Below are 18285 nucleotides of genomic sequence, written 5' to 3'. Positions count from 1 at the left end.
TTCCGTGTTGACAATTCGATACTTATTCCTCCAAGCATTCCTTTCTTGGCATACCTTGTTTAATGCCGCTTGCAGTTTTTCAACATCGGTGGAGAAAAGGTAAATTGGTTCCCTTAGGGGAATAGGTTCTTGATGTTGATATGGCATCCTGAGCTTGAATGCTCTGACACGTACCCATTGAAGGTAAGGATCCAGGGAGATGCAAAGATGTTTTCCTAACAATCTTCTCCCTTTACTGTGAACAAGACGCCAGGCTTGGACAATTTCCTTCTTCAGCATGTTGCCATGATCGTCGATGTTCTTGAAGAACAGACCCTCCAATTGGATGTTACTTGGAATATTTTTCATGGGATAGCCGTATTGACGACGGGCTAAAGCTGGATTGTAACTAATTCCTCCCTTAGTTCCAATAAGGGGTATGTTGGGGAAACTTCCGCAACTGAAGATGATCTTGGTTTCGTCGTTGTCAGGACTACACCAATCAATGTCTGTATGAGTGAGAGACATGATTTTCTGTGACCAGTAAAGGCCATCCCTCATGTTCCAGAAAGTGCTAGACTTCGGTAGGTGTGAAACGAACCATTCGTATAACAGCGGTACGCAGCATGTGATTAATCCTCCTCGCTGCAGGTTTCTTGAATGCACAGAATGATAAGCATCCGCAAGCAAGGTTGGAACTGGATTTCCAATTAAGAAGATCTTAATTGCATTGATGTCGACGAAATCGTTAATGTTAGGGAACAAAAACAATCCGTAGATAAGCAAAGCCAAGACTTCCTCAAAAGCGCTCATATCTTGGATGCTGACGAAGTACCGAGCTTGATCAAACAGGAATTTGGAGGGCAATCCTTGAATTCCTCCTCTACTCACCATATGAGTTCTGATGTCGACTACGTTCAAAGGAGTAGTTGCAGCAATGATAATGTCGTCAGGATTCTTTTCCAAACCGGAGTACGGATCTTGCGCGTACACGGGTATTCCAATCAGACGAGAGTACTCCTCTAACGTAGGCATGAGCTGATAATCTGGAAAGGTGAAGCAGTGATACGTTGGATCGTAAAACTGTACCAAGGTGGGAAGGATCCCATCCACCATGTTGGTATTGAGCAAAGGCAGAAGTTTTCCATACTTCTCCTTGAAAGCCTGGGGGTTGACCACCAGTTTTCCGAGCTTTCCCAGTTCCTCGACCTGGGGAATCTTGAAGGTGTATTTCCTAGCTCTCTTTCTCCCATAATCCATGGTATAGATCCTTAAGTCCTTTCTCCGTTTCTCTCTTTCTATGAAGTTCAAAACGTTCGTTATTTAGTTTCCTTGAAAAACGACTCGAAAAAGACTCTTTTTGTTTTTAATTGTTTATTAATGAATGATGCATGAATGCATGAATGCACACACAAGAGTTTTAAACAAACATGGCGTTGAAGGGTATAGTGGTCATGAAGTCAAAACGCAATCCCCCGCCCCAATGGTAAACTAAGGTTAATGATTTTTGTACCTGTAGAACGGGTTCTAGGGGTCTCAGAGTTTTTGCTCAACCTTAAAGATACGTTGATTGGTATCTATAAGAGAGTTTTCTCTGAGTGTAGTATCTGCGTGACAATTACTTCCGTAATCACCGCTCTACGTCCTAAAAAGGCTTTAAGTGGGGTTAATGTGTTTCTAGGTCCTCCTGGTACAAATCAGTCTCGGAATGCAGTGGCGCAGTTAATCACAACCAGCCAGGCAAATCCCAAGAGTAGACTTGGAAACCAAGATTAGAGGGCCTTCACCGGGAAGACATCCTCCATCCTATCTTATGTTGCACTCAAATCCGGGTATAGGATTTCTCACCACAAGGGGGAATCAAGCCCTTTCCCGATACAGAATAAACAAAATAAACAAATATATATGCAACAAACACATGATATGACACAGAGGTTAGGCAGGACCTCTCTTGTTTGAGGGGGAATTTGGCATCCCTAATTCCTCATTGGGGCTGGACCAGCAACAGGTCAACCATTGGTTTGGATGAAAAACCAAGGTTTTGAACACTTATATCCCCAGCAGAGTCGCCATTTTTCTGTGGTGGTCGTTTTCTTTTACCTCCCCGTTTCACTTGGGAGGACGGCACGCTAAACCCTTCACGCGAAATTTGGAAGGAGAATGCGCCCGTGGTGGGATGAATTTTATTTCAGTTCTTCCTACGATATCACACGAACTTTCTTATTTGTCCTACGAGTAGGAAAGGGGAAAAAAGATCTCAACTAAACCCTAGGAGTTTGCTAAGTGTGGGGATTTACACCTAGACTAGAAATTCTGGAGTCCGGGAGGTCGGTTATACATAGGGAAGTGTTTAAACACCCTACATATCTGTAGTACTCTACAGGAACCTTCTCTGTGTCATTTGTGTTTGTGTTTATTGCTAATGATTGGGAAAGTTTCTCCTTTGTGTTAGGAGAGAGAATTGAATTGATTTTAAAAGACAGACAGACAGACAAACTGACTATTTTTGGTATTTTATTAGCTCGCTGAGATTCCTTGTGAACCTCATGCCTACATATCCCTAGTGGAAGTCAGAGCTTAATGTAGTTCGGGGAACTAACTAGGGAAATTAATTATTTTTGGTGCCTTGCTTGAAGCTCAAGGTTGAAGCTTGGAATTAAATCTCTGTTTACAGTAAAGAGACATGAAATTATCTCTACAGAGAGGTATTAGTACTATTCTACCACAAACATTTAAAGGAGTGACAGAATAACTGAATTCATTTCATTCAAGAGGGGGACCTTACTTGTGTATGTGCAAGTATACCAGTCAAATGCCTCTTAAATGAAAGAAAGATGCTCATCCAAATTAGGGAAAGTTACCACATGTCTGGGTTTTACTGCCAGCTCATGCCTTTCAAAATCCTAAATGGGAGACTTGATTAAAATTGAAATGAAATGTTTGTTTGTTTGAATGTGGTAGAGTAGTAAAAATATCTCTCTATGGAGATAAGCTATGTCTATCTACTGTATAAAAGATTTGACTTTTAGCTGGCTTGTATGAGGCCCAAGCTTGAGGCTTTTTGATTGATTAATTAATATTATTGACTCTGGGAGATGACTCCACTGGGGATTAATTACAGGGTATTTTTGTGTTCTGTACAAAGCCCAGAATTGAGGCTGACTCTACTTAGGGAGACTCTATTTGTGTGCCTTGTACAAAGCCCAAGGTTGTGGCTAACTGTTGAGGATAATTGAATGACTCTATTTTATGTGCCTTGTACAAAGCCCAAGGTTGTGGCTAACTCTAGCTAGGGGAAAACATTATTTTCTGCCTTGTACAAAGCCCAAGGTTGTGGCGGACTCTTAAATGAATTAAGTATGGATGACTATATGGGGAAAGATCCTAAGTGTTAGGAATCTTTGACACATGAAAGATATGGTTTATCTGCCTTGTACAAAGCCCAAGGTTGTGGCTACTGAGTGATGAAGGACTCACTGGGGAGACTCTATTATCTGCCTTGTACAATGCCCAAGGTTGAGGCTGACTCTTGACAGGGGAGTTTTATTGTTTGGGTGCCTTGTATGAAGCCCAAGGTTGAGGCTAACTGTTTTTGTTGGTTTTGACTCTACTGAGGAGGTTTTATTTATTAAAAGACTGTTTTTCTTTGGAAGCTAACCCTTTCCAGGGATTTTGACTCAGCTGGTGAATTTGTCTGTTAAAAGACTGACTTTATCATGTTTTTTTTTTGGAGGCTGACCCTTTCCAGGGGTTTTGACTCTTTTGGGGAAATTATCTCCTAAGAGAATGAAATTATTTATTAATTAATTTTGGAGGCTAACCCTTTCCAGGGGTTTTTATTGAAATGAAGGAATGTGTGGAAGCTAACCCTTTCCAGGGATTTTGACATTTTAGACAGATGTTGGAGGCTAACCCTTTCCAGGGGTTTTTAAAAGAATAAATTTGGGTAGCACTCCATTAATTATTAAAGGATGAAAAAGATTGGCAGAAAGATTATCTAGTGGAGACTTCTTGTTTAAAGCCCAAGATGAAGGCTGACTCAATGCTGAGGATGACCAAACATGGATCCTAGACTCTGCTAAGGAAGATTGATGAAGATAAGGGTGACAGAGACTGTCCATGTCTCTCATTCCAAAAATGTACTCAATGTGAAATTGAGACAAACTTAGCTTGTTTAAAGTCTGGTTTAAATTGGAAGAAACTCACCAGGGTAGGCTAAAAGGTGACTAAAGACCTGTTCCTATGTTTATAAGAAACCTGATGGGTCCTTGTATACAAGCTCAAGAGGAAGCTGGAAATGCTTTTAAGAAGCCTGTGGGTCCTTGTACAAAGCCCAAGAGGAGGCTAATCGAGGGTCCTTGTTATAGCACAAGAGAAAGCTTATGTGGTTTTGAACTTATTTTGGCTCTAAGCAAATGGGTAAGAGGTTTCACCGGGAATAATTCCTCTTTGGGTGGATGTGTCCTATTATTTGGATTCTAAGGTTTTTGCCAAGATGTTTCACCGGGAATAATTCATCTTGGGGGTTTGAACTACAGATCTCTAATTAGGAAAGAGCCTTCACCGGGAAGACATTCTCAATCCTAGGTCATATTCCTATAATATATATATATATATAGTTTAACTGTCCTAGGGTTTATACTCAAACGTAGTTCTAAACTAATATATATATGCACAGTTTATATTTGACAGTAATTTAAATAAAGACTGTAAATTGAAAGCTTGTAAAGCCTAACCTGGATGGAGTGGAGGCCATTGAAGAAGTATGTACAGAGCCTCAACAGTATTTTTGTTGTTTTGTTGATAACAGTTGAATATATATATGATAAACAGTTAATGATTTTTTTTAAAACAGAAGAAGTGAAGATGGACAAAGGTCACATAGGTATCTGAAGAGTTTCACCGGGAATAATGCCCTTCAAATACCAGAGGAATGTTTTGAAAACAGAAAGAAGATTTTGAAAATACAGTTTTTAAAAACAAGCTAAGAAGAGAAGGTTTTTGGGACTTACACTCTATTAGAGGCCCAGTACTTTACAGTACTGGTGTAAAAGCAATTTGAAAAATGATTTGGAATGATGTAAGGTTTTGTTGTTTGAAAACCTTAATCATCCGTTTAATCAGAGATTGAAAACAGTTTTGAATATTGACAAAAGTCAACTTAATTAAGGCAAAGATGAAATCTATACCCAATTAAGACCTAAATAATTAGGGTTTTATCATAAAATTATTCACAAAGTAATTAGGTTAAAACAAAATGAAAATATATATTTTAAAGTATTTAAGAAAACATTTAAAACATACTATTTTAAACCTAATTAAAATACATGAAATAAATAATATTTTTATGATTTTTTTGATTATTCACAAAGTAGGTATATTAAATAGCAAGTGTGTAAAAAATGAAGTAAAAATGATTTGATTTGATAAGTTTATTAATTGTGTGAAGTTTGTATAAAAAAAAGAATGAAAATGGATGCTAAAAAATTGGTTTGGCCCTAGAGAGGTTCGAACCCACGCCCTTCATGATCACATTTCAAAACTTAACCAACTGAGCTGCGTGCGCAGCTTGTTAACTATATACACTCAATATATTATATTTTCAGATAAGCCAGGAAATTCAAATTTTACGCGCGCCATGTTCATCTTCTTCCTCGAGCTTCAGATTTTCAAATTCCTAACTCTCTGGTTTCTCAACTAAATGGCATGATGTAAACATCAATCTCACTCGTTTTTGGACAAGGAACATGATTATGGGCTCAGAATTCATTTATTCTAAGTGTAACTAACGAATTTCATCATGAACACGAAGAACACATAAACCCTAATTTTAAAATTAAATGATGCACAAGATGAATAAATGAACGATGATAGAGGGTTTTCAATCCTCTGATGATGCTGAACAAGATAGAATCGAGCTTTAACACAAAGAGGGCTTAAATTAAAGAGGTGGAGTTCAGAAACTTACCTCTGAAAATGGAGGTCGTGAGGATGATGGAGAGCACCTGGGCTTGAATGAATGATCTCAATAGCTTCCCTGAGACTCAATGATGCTAACTGGATGTTTATTATAGCCTGAATCCTTCTGAATTGTTCTATGGACCTCCCTCAATTTCAGCTTCAAGTGGACATGGAGGGTGTTGAATTTAGAGTTACAGATGGGCTGCAGCCATCTGGTTAGCTTCACTATGACCTGAGGAGTGTGCCTGGATGATTGGCTTGGCTCAGAACCTCCTGAATTACTCCATGGACCTCCAACTGCAAATGCTCCAAAGTGAGGGCAACAATGGTGTTCCTCCACTTACAGAAGTGATCCAGGTGCTTGGATCACCTCAAATGACCTCCCTTGAGATGTTAGAATGCTCACTTCTCAAAGATAAGCTCTGGTTTGAAGAAATCGATTCTTCTTGCCAAAGAACTTTGAAAAACAATGAACAAAAGAAGAGAAAGAGAAAGCAAGTAATATGGTTGCTTTGGTGTGTTTTTCTACTGAATTGTGCTCTCCTATTTATAGGCAAATGTCTCAGTATAGCTGCAGAGGAGTGAGCTTCCTTAGTGAAGTTGATTTGCTTTCTTAGCCATGAAGGAAATTTGCAAATATCTCTTATGCAATGATGAGAATTTTGATTCCATTTGATCAATCCCCTAGCCCTCGATTTTGCTTGATCTTAGGGGACAATTCTGAGCCAGAAATGAGCTCTAATTGGTTGGTGAGAAGATTCCTTGGGTGATTCATCAATTTGCCATAAATTCACAAATGTAATCATTACATAATCACATGTTCTTGTTTTTAGAATCTTCTTCAATTCTTATGGCATGGTGAAAATGAATGCATGGCATGTTTGCAGATGTATTATGGGTCATGTAGCATCTGCATTTGAGGTCATGTGCACAAAATTTCAAAGTTCTAAAATGATGCATGACCTATAATTTTACTTCATGAGGCCAACTTTGAACAAGCATAACTCTTAGCTCAAATTGAATTTTGAGAAGGTTGAACACAATTTGGAAAGCCCTAAACATCTACTTTAAATCATTAGTTTATGTCTTCTTCAAAATCCTTTGGGAAATTTGTGAAAAATGAGGCCAAAGTTGGAAGAAAACTAGGTTAAAACACTTAGAAAAATTTCTAAGTGTTTATGACCTAAACTTCAAAATTTCCAAAACTTCATAAATGGTTGATCTTTTGAAAAAAGTTCCCTTGTAAGATGTTGTTTTATTTGGCAAGATCTACAACTTTCATGTTGGAAGTTTTTTGAGTTGTGTAGGTGAAATTTTGAGATCTCACCATGCCTTCAAAAACCCTAATTCCCGACTTTTCGCTCCTTGATGAATTTCTTTGAATTTCTTTGGCCAAATGACTTTGACATCCATATATTGATGATATTGATCTTTGAAAGTCATTTTTTGACCAAAAACCTTAAAAGTCAATGATGATCCTTCACAGTTGACTTTTTCCTGACAAAGTGAATTTTTGGGTTTTTGTGTAGAAATAAGATCTTCTCCCCAAATGGATGATATAAATGGATTATATGGAGGTAGTAGAGATCCTTGAATCATGTCTTGAGTTTTGGATTCATGCCCTGATCAGAAGTCAACTATCTTGGTGAATTAGGTCAAAACCCTAATTTGTCGACCATGTGAAAGTAATGACTGTAGACTTTGAATTGAAGTGTGATGTCCAGTAGACCTTGTAATATGAGTTATTTGAAGATGATTGATGTCTTTGGATGACCCTCTGAAGTTTTTTAGGGTTTCCCAAATGTGATCCCTGATTTCAGTCCTTGATAGGCTCAAAACCCTAGTCTGGTGACCTGAGTAAACCTGTACTCATATGACTGGATGTCTAATCAATCATAGATGAGAAAAGTGAAGTCTTTGAGCCCCATGATTGTATTAGAGACTAGTCTTTGTATTGATTGATCCTTTGCCTGAGCTTTCTTGTCTTTGAGCATCCTTGATTAGGTACCAGATGGAGAAATGACTGCTCTGGGTACTTGTCTTGACCTGATGAAAAATCCTGAAGATATGTCATCTCAGGGGGGTCAAAAATTAGGGTATGACAGCTGTTTAAGTGGTTCTCAAAGATTAATCCATGGAATCCTACGGTGGTGGATAGAGAGAGAGTTACCTAGGTTCGTCTGTTTGGGTTACCTTGCCATGTGTGGGGAGAAAATTTCTTCGAATTCATATCAAAACCTATTGGCTCTTTCATTCAGATGGATGTTGACACTACAAATTAGAAACGTTTAGATGTAGCTCGTTTCCTTGTCCAGACTAATATGCAGCGATGATTGGTGAGTTGTTGTGCCTTAAAATTAACCGTGTTCTTACTCATTTTAAATTGTTAGAAGATTTTCAAGACCCTCTCTGAGTGGTTTCTCCGCCGTCGGATGAGATGGTGTTTTCTTCTTTTGGTTCGGAGGCTGAATTAGAGGCGGAGGGGGAGGTTTTAGCCGGTGAGGTGGATGTCTGTGAAGGCGAAGATATTGAGGTGTTACCTCGGTTTTCAAATAAAATTTGTTGCATGGAAATAGATCTTGTTGTTGCTGACATTGCAAGGGGGACTACTGAGGTTGCCGCTTTTAATTCCACACAGATGTGTGAGGATGATTTTCAAGTAAAGGTGACAAGTATAGAGGCAGATAAGGGTTTATAGCGACTCCAATGGGAGTTATTTTGAGTCAGTCCTCCATTTGGCATTGAAAAGTCAATACTTTTTGCTATTGAGGTATGCCAAGTGGCATTACAGTTCCTTCATGAAGGGATCCACTTTTTGGATCCTTCAATTAAAAAATTAATATACATATTACCTTTTCATAAATTTGTGAGTTAAAGTTGAATAAAAAATAAAATATTATTATGTGAGGTAATCACTACAGAAAAAAAGGCCTCCTACCACGCCCAGAAAATCGAGGCTTTATGCAAAATAACCGTGGCGTAACGCTGAGGCCACGGTTTGGCCACGGAAATTCAACTGTGGAGTATACGGCCGTGGCCAAAAGTAAAGTCCACGGTTTTTTGGTATAGACCACGCCTTTTTTACAACCGTGGCTTTTTTAGGCCACGGTTTAGGTAGCTTGATTAAGGCCGCGGTTTGTATTTGCCATGACTTAAAAACTGTGGCTATATGGTAAAGCCACGGTTTCATTTTAACGTTTACGACACAGTATTAGTTCAAGATATAGCCACAGTTTAGTTATGACCACCTATTTAAAACCGTTGTTATATGTTATGCATTCTAAACCATTTATATAGCCACTGTTTATTTCTGTATCATTACATAAATATGTCATTTTATATATATATATATATATATATATATATATATATATATATAAAAAATTAACAATAAACAATCAATAGATAAATAACGTTTTCAATCATCATAAACAATCAATAGCCTCTTCTAAGGTCATCAATACAATCAGTTCATTCATTAGAGCTAGTAAATATATTGTACCAATGCATTACAGATGTAAATGTTCTGATATAACAATCTCATACCATAACAATCATATCTGAACAATGTGTTCATGGTTTCTATATAACATTTAGGCCATAAAACAACCTATATCTACCTTATTGGAGCAATTTCTTTGATTGTTTCTATTCCTCAAGACTCAATTCTTCATCATTAATGTCTACACTTCATGGTTGGTGTCTACACTTGAACACACACAAAAAATAATACTGAGTTACTATATAAAAAGAAACACAGCTCAACCAATCTCTTTACAATAGCTTATGATTAATGCCCAATTCATCTCCACAAAACCACAGGTTCAGATCAAAACAGTAAATAGATATACCATAAAGAATCTCTTTAAAATGTTATCATTCTGTCTCTCTCTTCAACAGCTAAAAGGCAGATATCCCATAAAGAATCTGAAATGCACACATATATAAAACATCTATATATAGATATACACATAAATACTTGTATACACGAACTTTGTGTGCTGCATATGTACCTTCCTTCAGCATTAGCATGTTCCATTAAGAATATGTGAGAATTGCATATATATATCTTCAATATGAACTAAAGCAATTTACCCCATTCGCGCATTTACAGCCGATAGTATCTTGAAGTTTTCAGTTTCACCTACATACATACATGATCATGTTGGTCAGTATAGTAATTCATGTCAAATTTTAAGCATGGAAGTTTAATGATTGTGTGAGTTCCGTTACACATATTGTACTCCAATAGCGTATCGGAGAACAATAGTCATTACGCGATAGTGCTAGTATTGCCTCTATTGGACATTACGACTAGACATGTTAGCTATGATAGCAATTTACTCATACTAATGTCTCTGAATGTAAGTATGACATGCATAGTTGATGATGAAATCACCTGTTAGTGGTGACAGTAGAACTTTAACACTTGCCGGTACATTAGCAGTGAAGAAAGGGCCTGCAACAGTGGTTGTTATAACTGAAACAAGATCGATACCATTCTCTTTTGCGAATTTAAACGCTGCTTCTTCTGTGAGAAGCTTTGAAAGTGCATAAACCTGTAACCACAAAACAAAACTCAAGGATTCAATTTTGAATTTTGTGAACAATGCTAGTAATAGTAATAGCTAGCTGAAAAAAAAAAACATTTCTTACCCATCCACTTGCTTGTGTATTCCATAGAATATCAGTTTGTATTTGGCAAGATTCATCTACAATAGATTTCAACTTCCCGTTGGTGTCTTTAGCACTAATAGTACTTATAGAAGATGTGAAAACAACCCTTTACACTTAATTGGATTTCAAGCATGACTTGAGAAGATTTATAGTTCCATCGATCGCAGGGTCGATTATATTTTCTTGAACAAATGCCTCTGCAAGTTTAATGCAGAGTGGAAACATCAAATGTGTTAGCTACTGAAAAATTCCAAAAAAATCACTAGTGTATATCAATGCATTACATTACCAGTGTTTTCTTTGTCATTAACATTGAATTGCATTGAAGCTGCAACATGAAACACGCCAACACATCCTTTTACGGCCTCATCGAAACTTCCTTCTTTGTGTAAATCTGCAAATGGTTCAGCTACAAAGAGGGGGTACTATTGTTGAAAGGAAGGATAGTGATGCAAGGAGGCTGTTCTGTTCAGAAAATCACAATTAAGTGGAAAGGACAGGGTGTAGAAGGTGCAACATGGGAGAATAAACTCAACATTCAAAGACAATTTTGCCAGCTACGACTTGAGGACAAGTTTGTTTCCCTATGGAAAGGTATTGAAAGAAAAAATAAGCATTATGACTTTTAGAATATTATTTGAAATCTAATCAAGCATGTAAAGATTTTAAATAGAACAGGTAAAGCTCATCACCTTTGACAAGGAATTTCCTCTAACATAAATCCAAACCACATTCAAACACCATATACTTCATAATCTGCAAAAAATCCAAACTATATTCAAATACCATACTTCATAATCTGCAACACACACCATACACCAAAACTTCCTTTTAAACCCTACCTCTGCAGAGAAGAAAAACAGATGATACTCTCTGCAAAAACTTTTCTCAAACATACAAAAATCTTCATACACACTCACCTACAAAACTACACAGAAAAGGCCCTCAACTTTGATTCAGTTCCCTCAAATCCTTGTACAAAAAATCAGCATAACAAAAATTTGAAGAAAAACTATCAGAAAAAGAAAATTGAGAGGAGAACCTGTAACCGAATCATTCTCCCTCCATCGATTCTTCTGCTCTCTCTCATCTTCAACCTTGACTTTTCTTCATACTTCACACCTTCTCTCAAATTCACCTCATAACAACCTCTAACAGAAATCCTTCCCTTTACCCCATCTCTCTCGATCCAATCTTCATTCAACCTTTCGCCATAACCGTTTTTCTTTAACCTTCAGTCACCATTCATCAATTTGCAGAAGAAAAAGAAAACGGCATACCCTCTTCATCTTCTTCGATCGATCCTTCAAGTCTTCACAAACTCAGAAGGAACCTTCAACCCGCATCAACTCCATCCACGTATCAACAACTGGAACAAAGACGAAAAACAAAAAAGACGATTCAAACTCAGAAGCAAAAGAGGAGGAAAATAGATATGGAGAAAACAAAGCGTAAAAGTCGAAGACGTACCTGAGTGGTGACCTTTGTTTTTTATCTTCTGTCTCGCCGCCGTGGAAGAAGCCGTCAAAGCTTCTCTGATCAGTAAAGGCGTGATTTCGATTGATCTGAGAGAACCGAGAGAGAATATGGGATTTGAGAAGAGAGAGATTTAGAACGCGTGGAGACCAGAGATAGAAGAGAGTCGAGATGAGAGGTGATAATTCACGGTGGCTGTGTGGTGATGTCGGTTCCGTTGGAGGAGAAAGGCTTTCCGCGGCGCTGTTGCTGCTTCACGATCGTGAGACGGAGAAGAGAAGAATCCCAAAGGTCACTTAACCCTAATCCCCCTTTATGTTTATTTGTTTTAGTTTTTTTTCTTTTTAGTTTTTAAAAAAATAAAATAAGTATAAAACAAGAGAAAGAGGGAAACAAAAAGAAAAGAGGGAAAACATGGCGGGCACTAAATTTTTGGAGTTGGGCCAAAGTTTTTAGTCAAAATTATAAGGCCGCGGTTTTTCCTTGAGGCTTAAAATATCTGCAGTTCTATAAGCGTGGCAATTGAAGTACAAGCCACAGTTTTACACTCCGGAGTCAATATTCTATAACATACGTCTACGCTTTGATAACCATGGCCAAATCATATATGTGGCCACAGTTTCTGAGCTGTGGAAAATTTTAGCGTGGCCGTAGGCCAAATTTCTAGTAGTGAATATTATGAGGTAATATTATTAAATGAGTTACTTCAAAATGATGTGGCACTTTGGGACCTACAAAATAATCAAAATATGGGTTGCACTATTGGAGATGCTCTTAGGTGTTGTATTGTTGGTGGATCCCGCTACACAATGGGGAGCTGGATCCCAACCGTTACAATTAGGGCACGTGGATAGCCAATATGAATCGTCCACTCTCTCTGTTCCAACTTTGGAGGTGGTAATTTTTTATAAGGCTCTTTTGAACGTTGGGCCTAAGATTCCCAAGGATCATTCAATGGAAGTGGTCCACAATTTAGTTTTAGTGAATGCCTTGGAATACAGTGGTTTGCTTTCTGTAGAGGATTTGGTTTCTTCTTCTCTTTTCGGTTCCACAATGGGTCGCGAATTGGTTTCAAATCCCACTCAATCTATAGATATTTCTCCTTGTTCTTCTAACTGCAACACGTTTTCTCCGCCGTCTCTGGTTGTTAGAAATTATTTTCTTCCTCTTAGATGCTGGATGTAGGTTTCGATTTCATCTTGTCCCGAGTTAGGCCGCGACAATGCTTTTTGGAAAATTTTCAAGGTGGTTCGAACAGTCTTCTTTGAAAACAGAAATATAGTTGGAGTACGTTTCTGGTTTGTGATGATGTTCCTTGCGAAAAAATTTTGGACTCCTTTTTGGATCAGGGTAACAGGAGATTTTGGGAGAAAGACAGGAAATAGGTTGCTTCAAAATTGTGGAATCGTTCCTATAAATACGGTCTAGACGGAGGTGCATCGTAAATTGATTTGGTTGAAACGGGTAACTCTTTGGAAGGTAGAGATTGGAAAGTCAAGAATATGAAAGATGCCTCAAAATTGGGTTGGTTATGAATTGTGTTTAGAATAATATTTGCGGGTTGGGCAACTCGATTAAGAGGAAACGATTGAGTTGTTTTTTGAGGAAGGAAAACTTTGATTGTTGTTTGTTACAAGAGACGAAACTTCATTCGATTTCGAATTCTACCGTGTTAGAATTGTGGGGAAGAACTGAGATGGTTTGGTCTTCCAAAGCTTTGTTTGGCAATTCTGGTGGGCTCCAGATTTTTGGAAACCAAGCGTGTTTGATTCTTATTTTAGTTTTTTGTTCTGGTGGGCTCCAAATTTGTAGGTGTTTTTTGTTCTTGGAAAGGTATGTTAATTTATGTTTTCAATGTTTACTCTTCTTGTCTTTTATCCAAGAATAGGAGGTTATGGAAGGAGTTGAAGACTTGTAAAGCTAAGTTTCCGGTGGGTGAGTGGTGTGTAGGGGCTGATTTTAATGTGGTTAAAGTTGATAATGAGCGAAAAATGTGGTAGTCATTTTATGAATAGAATGAAAATGGAATATTTTAATGTGTTTATTGATAATATGAAATTGCCGATATGTTGTAGGATCTTGGCCAAACTTCTTTCCCATAGATTAAAGAAAGTGGTGGGTAAGTTGGTTTATACTAGTCAATCTACTTTCATTCTTAATGGATTTATGTTAGATGGGGAGTTGGTGGTCAACGAAGTCTTGTATTATGCAAAGAGATTCAAGAAGAGGTGTATGATGTTATAAGTGGATTTCGAGAAAGCTTTTGATTGTCTATATTGGGACTTTAGGAGATAATTATTGTATAGGATGGGTTTTGGGGAGAAATATAGAAGTTAAATGGAAGCTCTTATCTTCAGTAGTTCCATGTCAATTCATGTGAATTCAAGTACCTACTACACAGAATTCAAGTCTTTATGGAAGGAATTGGGAGAATGTCGACCCGTTCACACGTGCAATTGTGGTGGAGTGAAACCTATTAATATTATGAACCATCTTCAAAACACACACATTCTTACATTCTTAGTGGGACTCAATGAGTCTATCAATTAGGTTCGTGGTCAAATCTTCTTACGGATCCCGAAACTTCAATCAATTTTGTGTGATCTATAATTTCTCAAGATGAAAGAGAAGCATATAGAGGTGATCCGCTGTCACAAACGGGTCAAAAACGAGTATTATTGAAAACTGTAGTTTAGTGACAATGACTCGAGTTGTATCAAAAGGATTATTGTATTGTTATTAACCAATAGAAACGATTATGAGGGGATTTATGATTTCAAAATAAAAGTTAAGAACATAACAATCTAGTGAATATAATAAGTGATTATATAAATAAGTTAATCTAATGTTTTCGAGTTCCTGCTAATCACTGGTTTTTACCTTACCAGTTCCTTCAGCTGCTTCGATCTCTATTCGATTTTAATACCAACAGACAAGCGCAAACCGATATAGAACACATTGAATTCCTATTTTTCGAATTAAGCAAACGGATTAAGCCCACGTGAAATAAGCAAACACGAATTACAAACACGATTCAATGACTATGCGACACAAATAACCATTAACGATTAGGAATACAATCATACGAATTTAATCAACACATTTCATGAAACAACATATTAAGCAAATGTAATTTCATAAAATAGAATTGAAAGAGAACGAAATTGAATTGGTAAATTAAAAACCTTAAAGTGTCATAACGTGATTACAGTAGATCAACTCAGGGAATTAGTTCTCCATCGTAATCGTGAAAGAAATAATATTTTTCTTTAATAGAATGTAGATCATGAACAATGAGCGGCTTCTAGGTAATAGAGAAAAAAACTCATTAGGTTTACAACTCAACTGGTTCAAATACATAACTCAGGCCATAACAAATGACCCAAAACAAAAAATATATCTAATGCTGAAATTTAAACGAAATTCTCGGAATTATGCACTCTGAATCTGCCTTTGACTCCAACAAAAAAGTTGCAGCTCTTTCTATTAGAACGCCTCAATCCAGTTCCCGTAACTTGAGTTATGATCATTTTAGTGCAGATTGCTAATGTTGAAAATAAAGTGCTAAAATCAAATAATTGCAAAAATAAACAGATTTATTAAAATACATGAAAATAGAAAAATAACCAAGTTAAAGTATGGAAATGCATAAGTATAAATATATAGCAATGTGCATCAAAATGGACTAATCAAGAGGTTACAACTACCTTGAATCCTAATGAAAGTCCTATTGCTTATGTTGATTACAGTAACAACACTAATATTTTCAAGAAAGATAATCTAACTTGTGTTCATTGTGGTGTTGTTGGTCACCTAAAGGAAAAATGCATCAAGCTTCATGAATACCCTCTAGGTTAAAAGAATTCTTAGGATTTCAAAGGTACACCTGAAAGCCTTCATGAATACCTCTCATATTTGCTGTGATATCTCCTCTTTTACCTCTCACAAACCTTTACTTGACAAATTTTTATTTTTACCAAATGGAAATCACATACCTGTTAAAGCCATAAGTAACATTGTTCTAAATAATAACTTGTTTCTTCAAGATTTCTTGTTTACCGATCCCTACATTTCATGGTAACCCTCATTTTCCATCAAAGACTCCAAGAAATCCAATTGTAAAAGTTGCTCCTAAAACTTGTTTCATACCAATTGTAAAAGTTTATACCAATTGTTACATACTAGGCTACTTGTTTGATTCTATGTTGAAAAGTTCTAGCCATAAGATCCCCATAAGATCCCTTTTGTAGTACCTTCAGATCTCAATTCAAATATATGTACTATATCAACTTTAGCTAAACTCAAAAGACTGCCATTGAAATTCAATAATCTTTATTTGCACAAAGTTTTGATCTTGAAAATTGTTATTTATGGGATGGAAAATGTACTTATGATGGTAAAGTTTACGTTTAATAATTGTTGATGATTTCAGTTGATTCACTTGAATATATTTGTTAAAACATAAATTTGATGCCTCTATGAAGTTTCAACGATTTTTGTTTTAGTTTAGACACAATTTAGTAAAGTGGTCAAACCTTTGAGATCTCACTAGCTATTAAAATAATGCTTTTTATGGCGAAACTTATACCTCGATGAAAGAAACGGGGGTATAGGAGTTAGGAGCGCCATGTTTTATTATTATTTTTAATAAAAAAATTTAGCACCTCAGATATTTAATAAAACTGAGGTAAGGGATCTCACTTCCACACCTAGTGGCTCTTAGATATTTAACAAAAAGGCATAAACCTTTGATTGTTGGTGAAGATTTTCCCGTTAAGGGAAAAATCTTGCGAAAGGATACTAAGTTCGACAAGAAGAAAGACAAAAGTCAGCAGAAGTCTTACAGTGGCAAAACATTTGGTATTTGATGCTATCATTGTAAGAAGGAGGGTCACACAAGGAAGGTGTGCCATGAATGCCTGAAAGATCATAGAGGTAAGGATAAAGACAACGCTGCCATTGTTCAAGATGATTTCGAATCATCAGATGTTCTTGTGGTTTCAAGCGGTGACTCTAGTAAGGAGTGGATTATGGATTCAGGTTGCACTTGGCACATGACTCTAAATAAAGACTTGTTCGAGTAATTATGTGATCAAGGTGATGGGTCTGTATTACTGGGAAACAACAAAGCTTGCAAGATTATAGGTGTTAGATCTGTGAGATTCAAGCTCCATGATGAGTTAATAAGGTTGTTGACTGAAATAAGGTATGTTCCTGATTTGAAGAGAAATTTGATTTCTCTTGGTGAATTCGAGAAGAAAGGCTTTGTTTTACGAGGAGAGAAAAGTATCCTAAGATTCATGAAGGGGTCGAAGGAAGTCTTGATAGGAGTTTAGAAACAAGGCTTATATACTCTAGAGGCTGAACTTGTAAGTGGTTCGACAAATGTTGCATCCACGAAACCTTTGTTGAAGACCGAAATCTGGCACATGAGATTGGGCCATATTAGTGAAAGGGGTCTGGTCGAATTAAGGAAGCAAAATCTTCTTGGTGGAGACAAATTCGAAAAGGTGAAGTTTTGTGAGCCCCATGTACTTGGAAAATCTTGCAAATGAAGTTCAACAAAGGCAGACAAAGAACACATGGATCTCTTGATTATACCCATGCTGATCTTTGGGGGCCTGCAAGGTGTTCATCACATTCAGGAGCAAGGTATTTTCTATCCATAGTAGATGATTATTCCATAAACTTATGGATTTTCATCCAGAAGACTAAGGATGAAACTTTTGGGAATTTCAAAAGTTGGAAGACTCTGGTTGAAAATCATACTGGCAGGAAGGTCAAGAGGTTGATAATCGATAATGGCCTTGAATTTTGCAATGAGGCGTTCGACAGTATCTGTGCTTCCTCTGGTATTGCAAGGAATAGAACTGCTGCAGGTACTCCACTGCGAAATGATTTGGCTAAAAAGTTTAATTGAACTATTTTGGATATAATTAGATGCATCTTTACTAGTGTTAGGTTAAAGAAGGTGTTTTAGGTTTAGACAATAACATATCTGATAAACAGATGTCCTTAGACACCGTTAGATATGAAGACACCTGAAGAAATTTGGTCGGGACATCCACCAGATCTCGACAGATTGGAAGTACTAGGCTGCGGTGCCTATGCTCACATTAGGCAAGAAAAGGTCGAACCTAGAGCTCTGAAATGCATGTTCATGGGATACCCTGAAGGAGTCAAAGCTTATAG

At 37.0% G+C, this 18285-nt stretch overlaps 1 pseudogene; it reads right to left on the bottom strand.

The window, feature by feature from the left end:
- Window positions 1-7664: 7664 nt before the first annotated feature.
- On the bottom strand, window positions 7665-11406 carry LOC131635758 (putative anthocyanidin reductase; annotated as a pseudogene).
- Window positions 11407-18285: the final 6879 nt, after the last annotated feature.

This window comes from Vicia villosa, unplaced genomic scaffold (genome assembly GCF_029867415.1).
Source record: "Vicia villosa cultivar HV-30 ecotype Madison, WI unplaced genomic scaffold, Vvil1.0 ctg.001542F_1_1, whole genome shotgun sequence".
In the NCBI taxonomy this organism is placed as follows: Eukaryota; Viridiplantae; Streptophyta; class Magnoliopsida; order Fabales; family Fabaceae; genus Vicia; species Vicia villosa.
The sequence above is the reverse complement of the archived record's forward strand: the minus strand, read 5'-3'. Positions and strand labels throughout refer to the sequence as shown.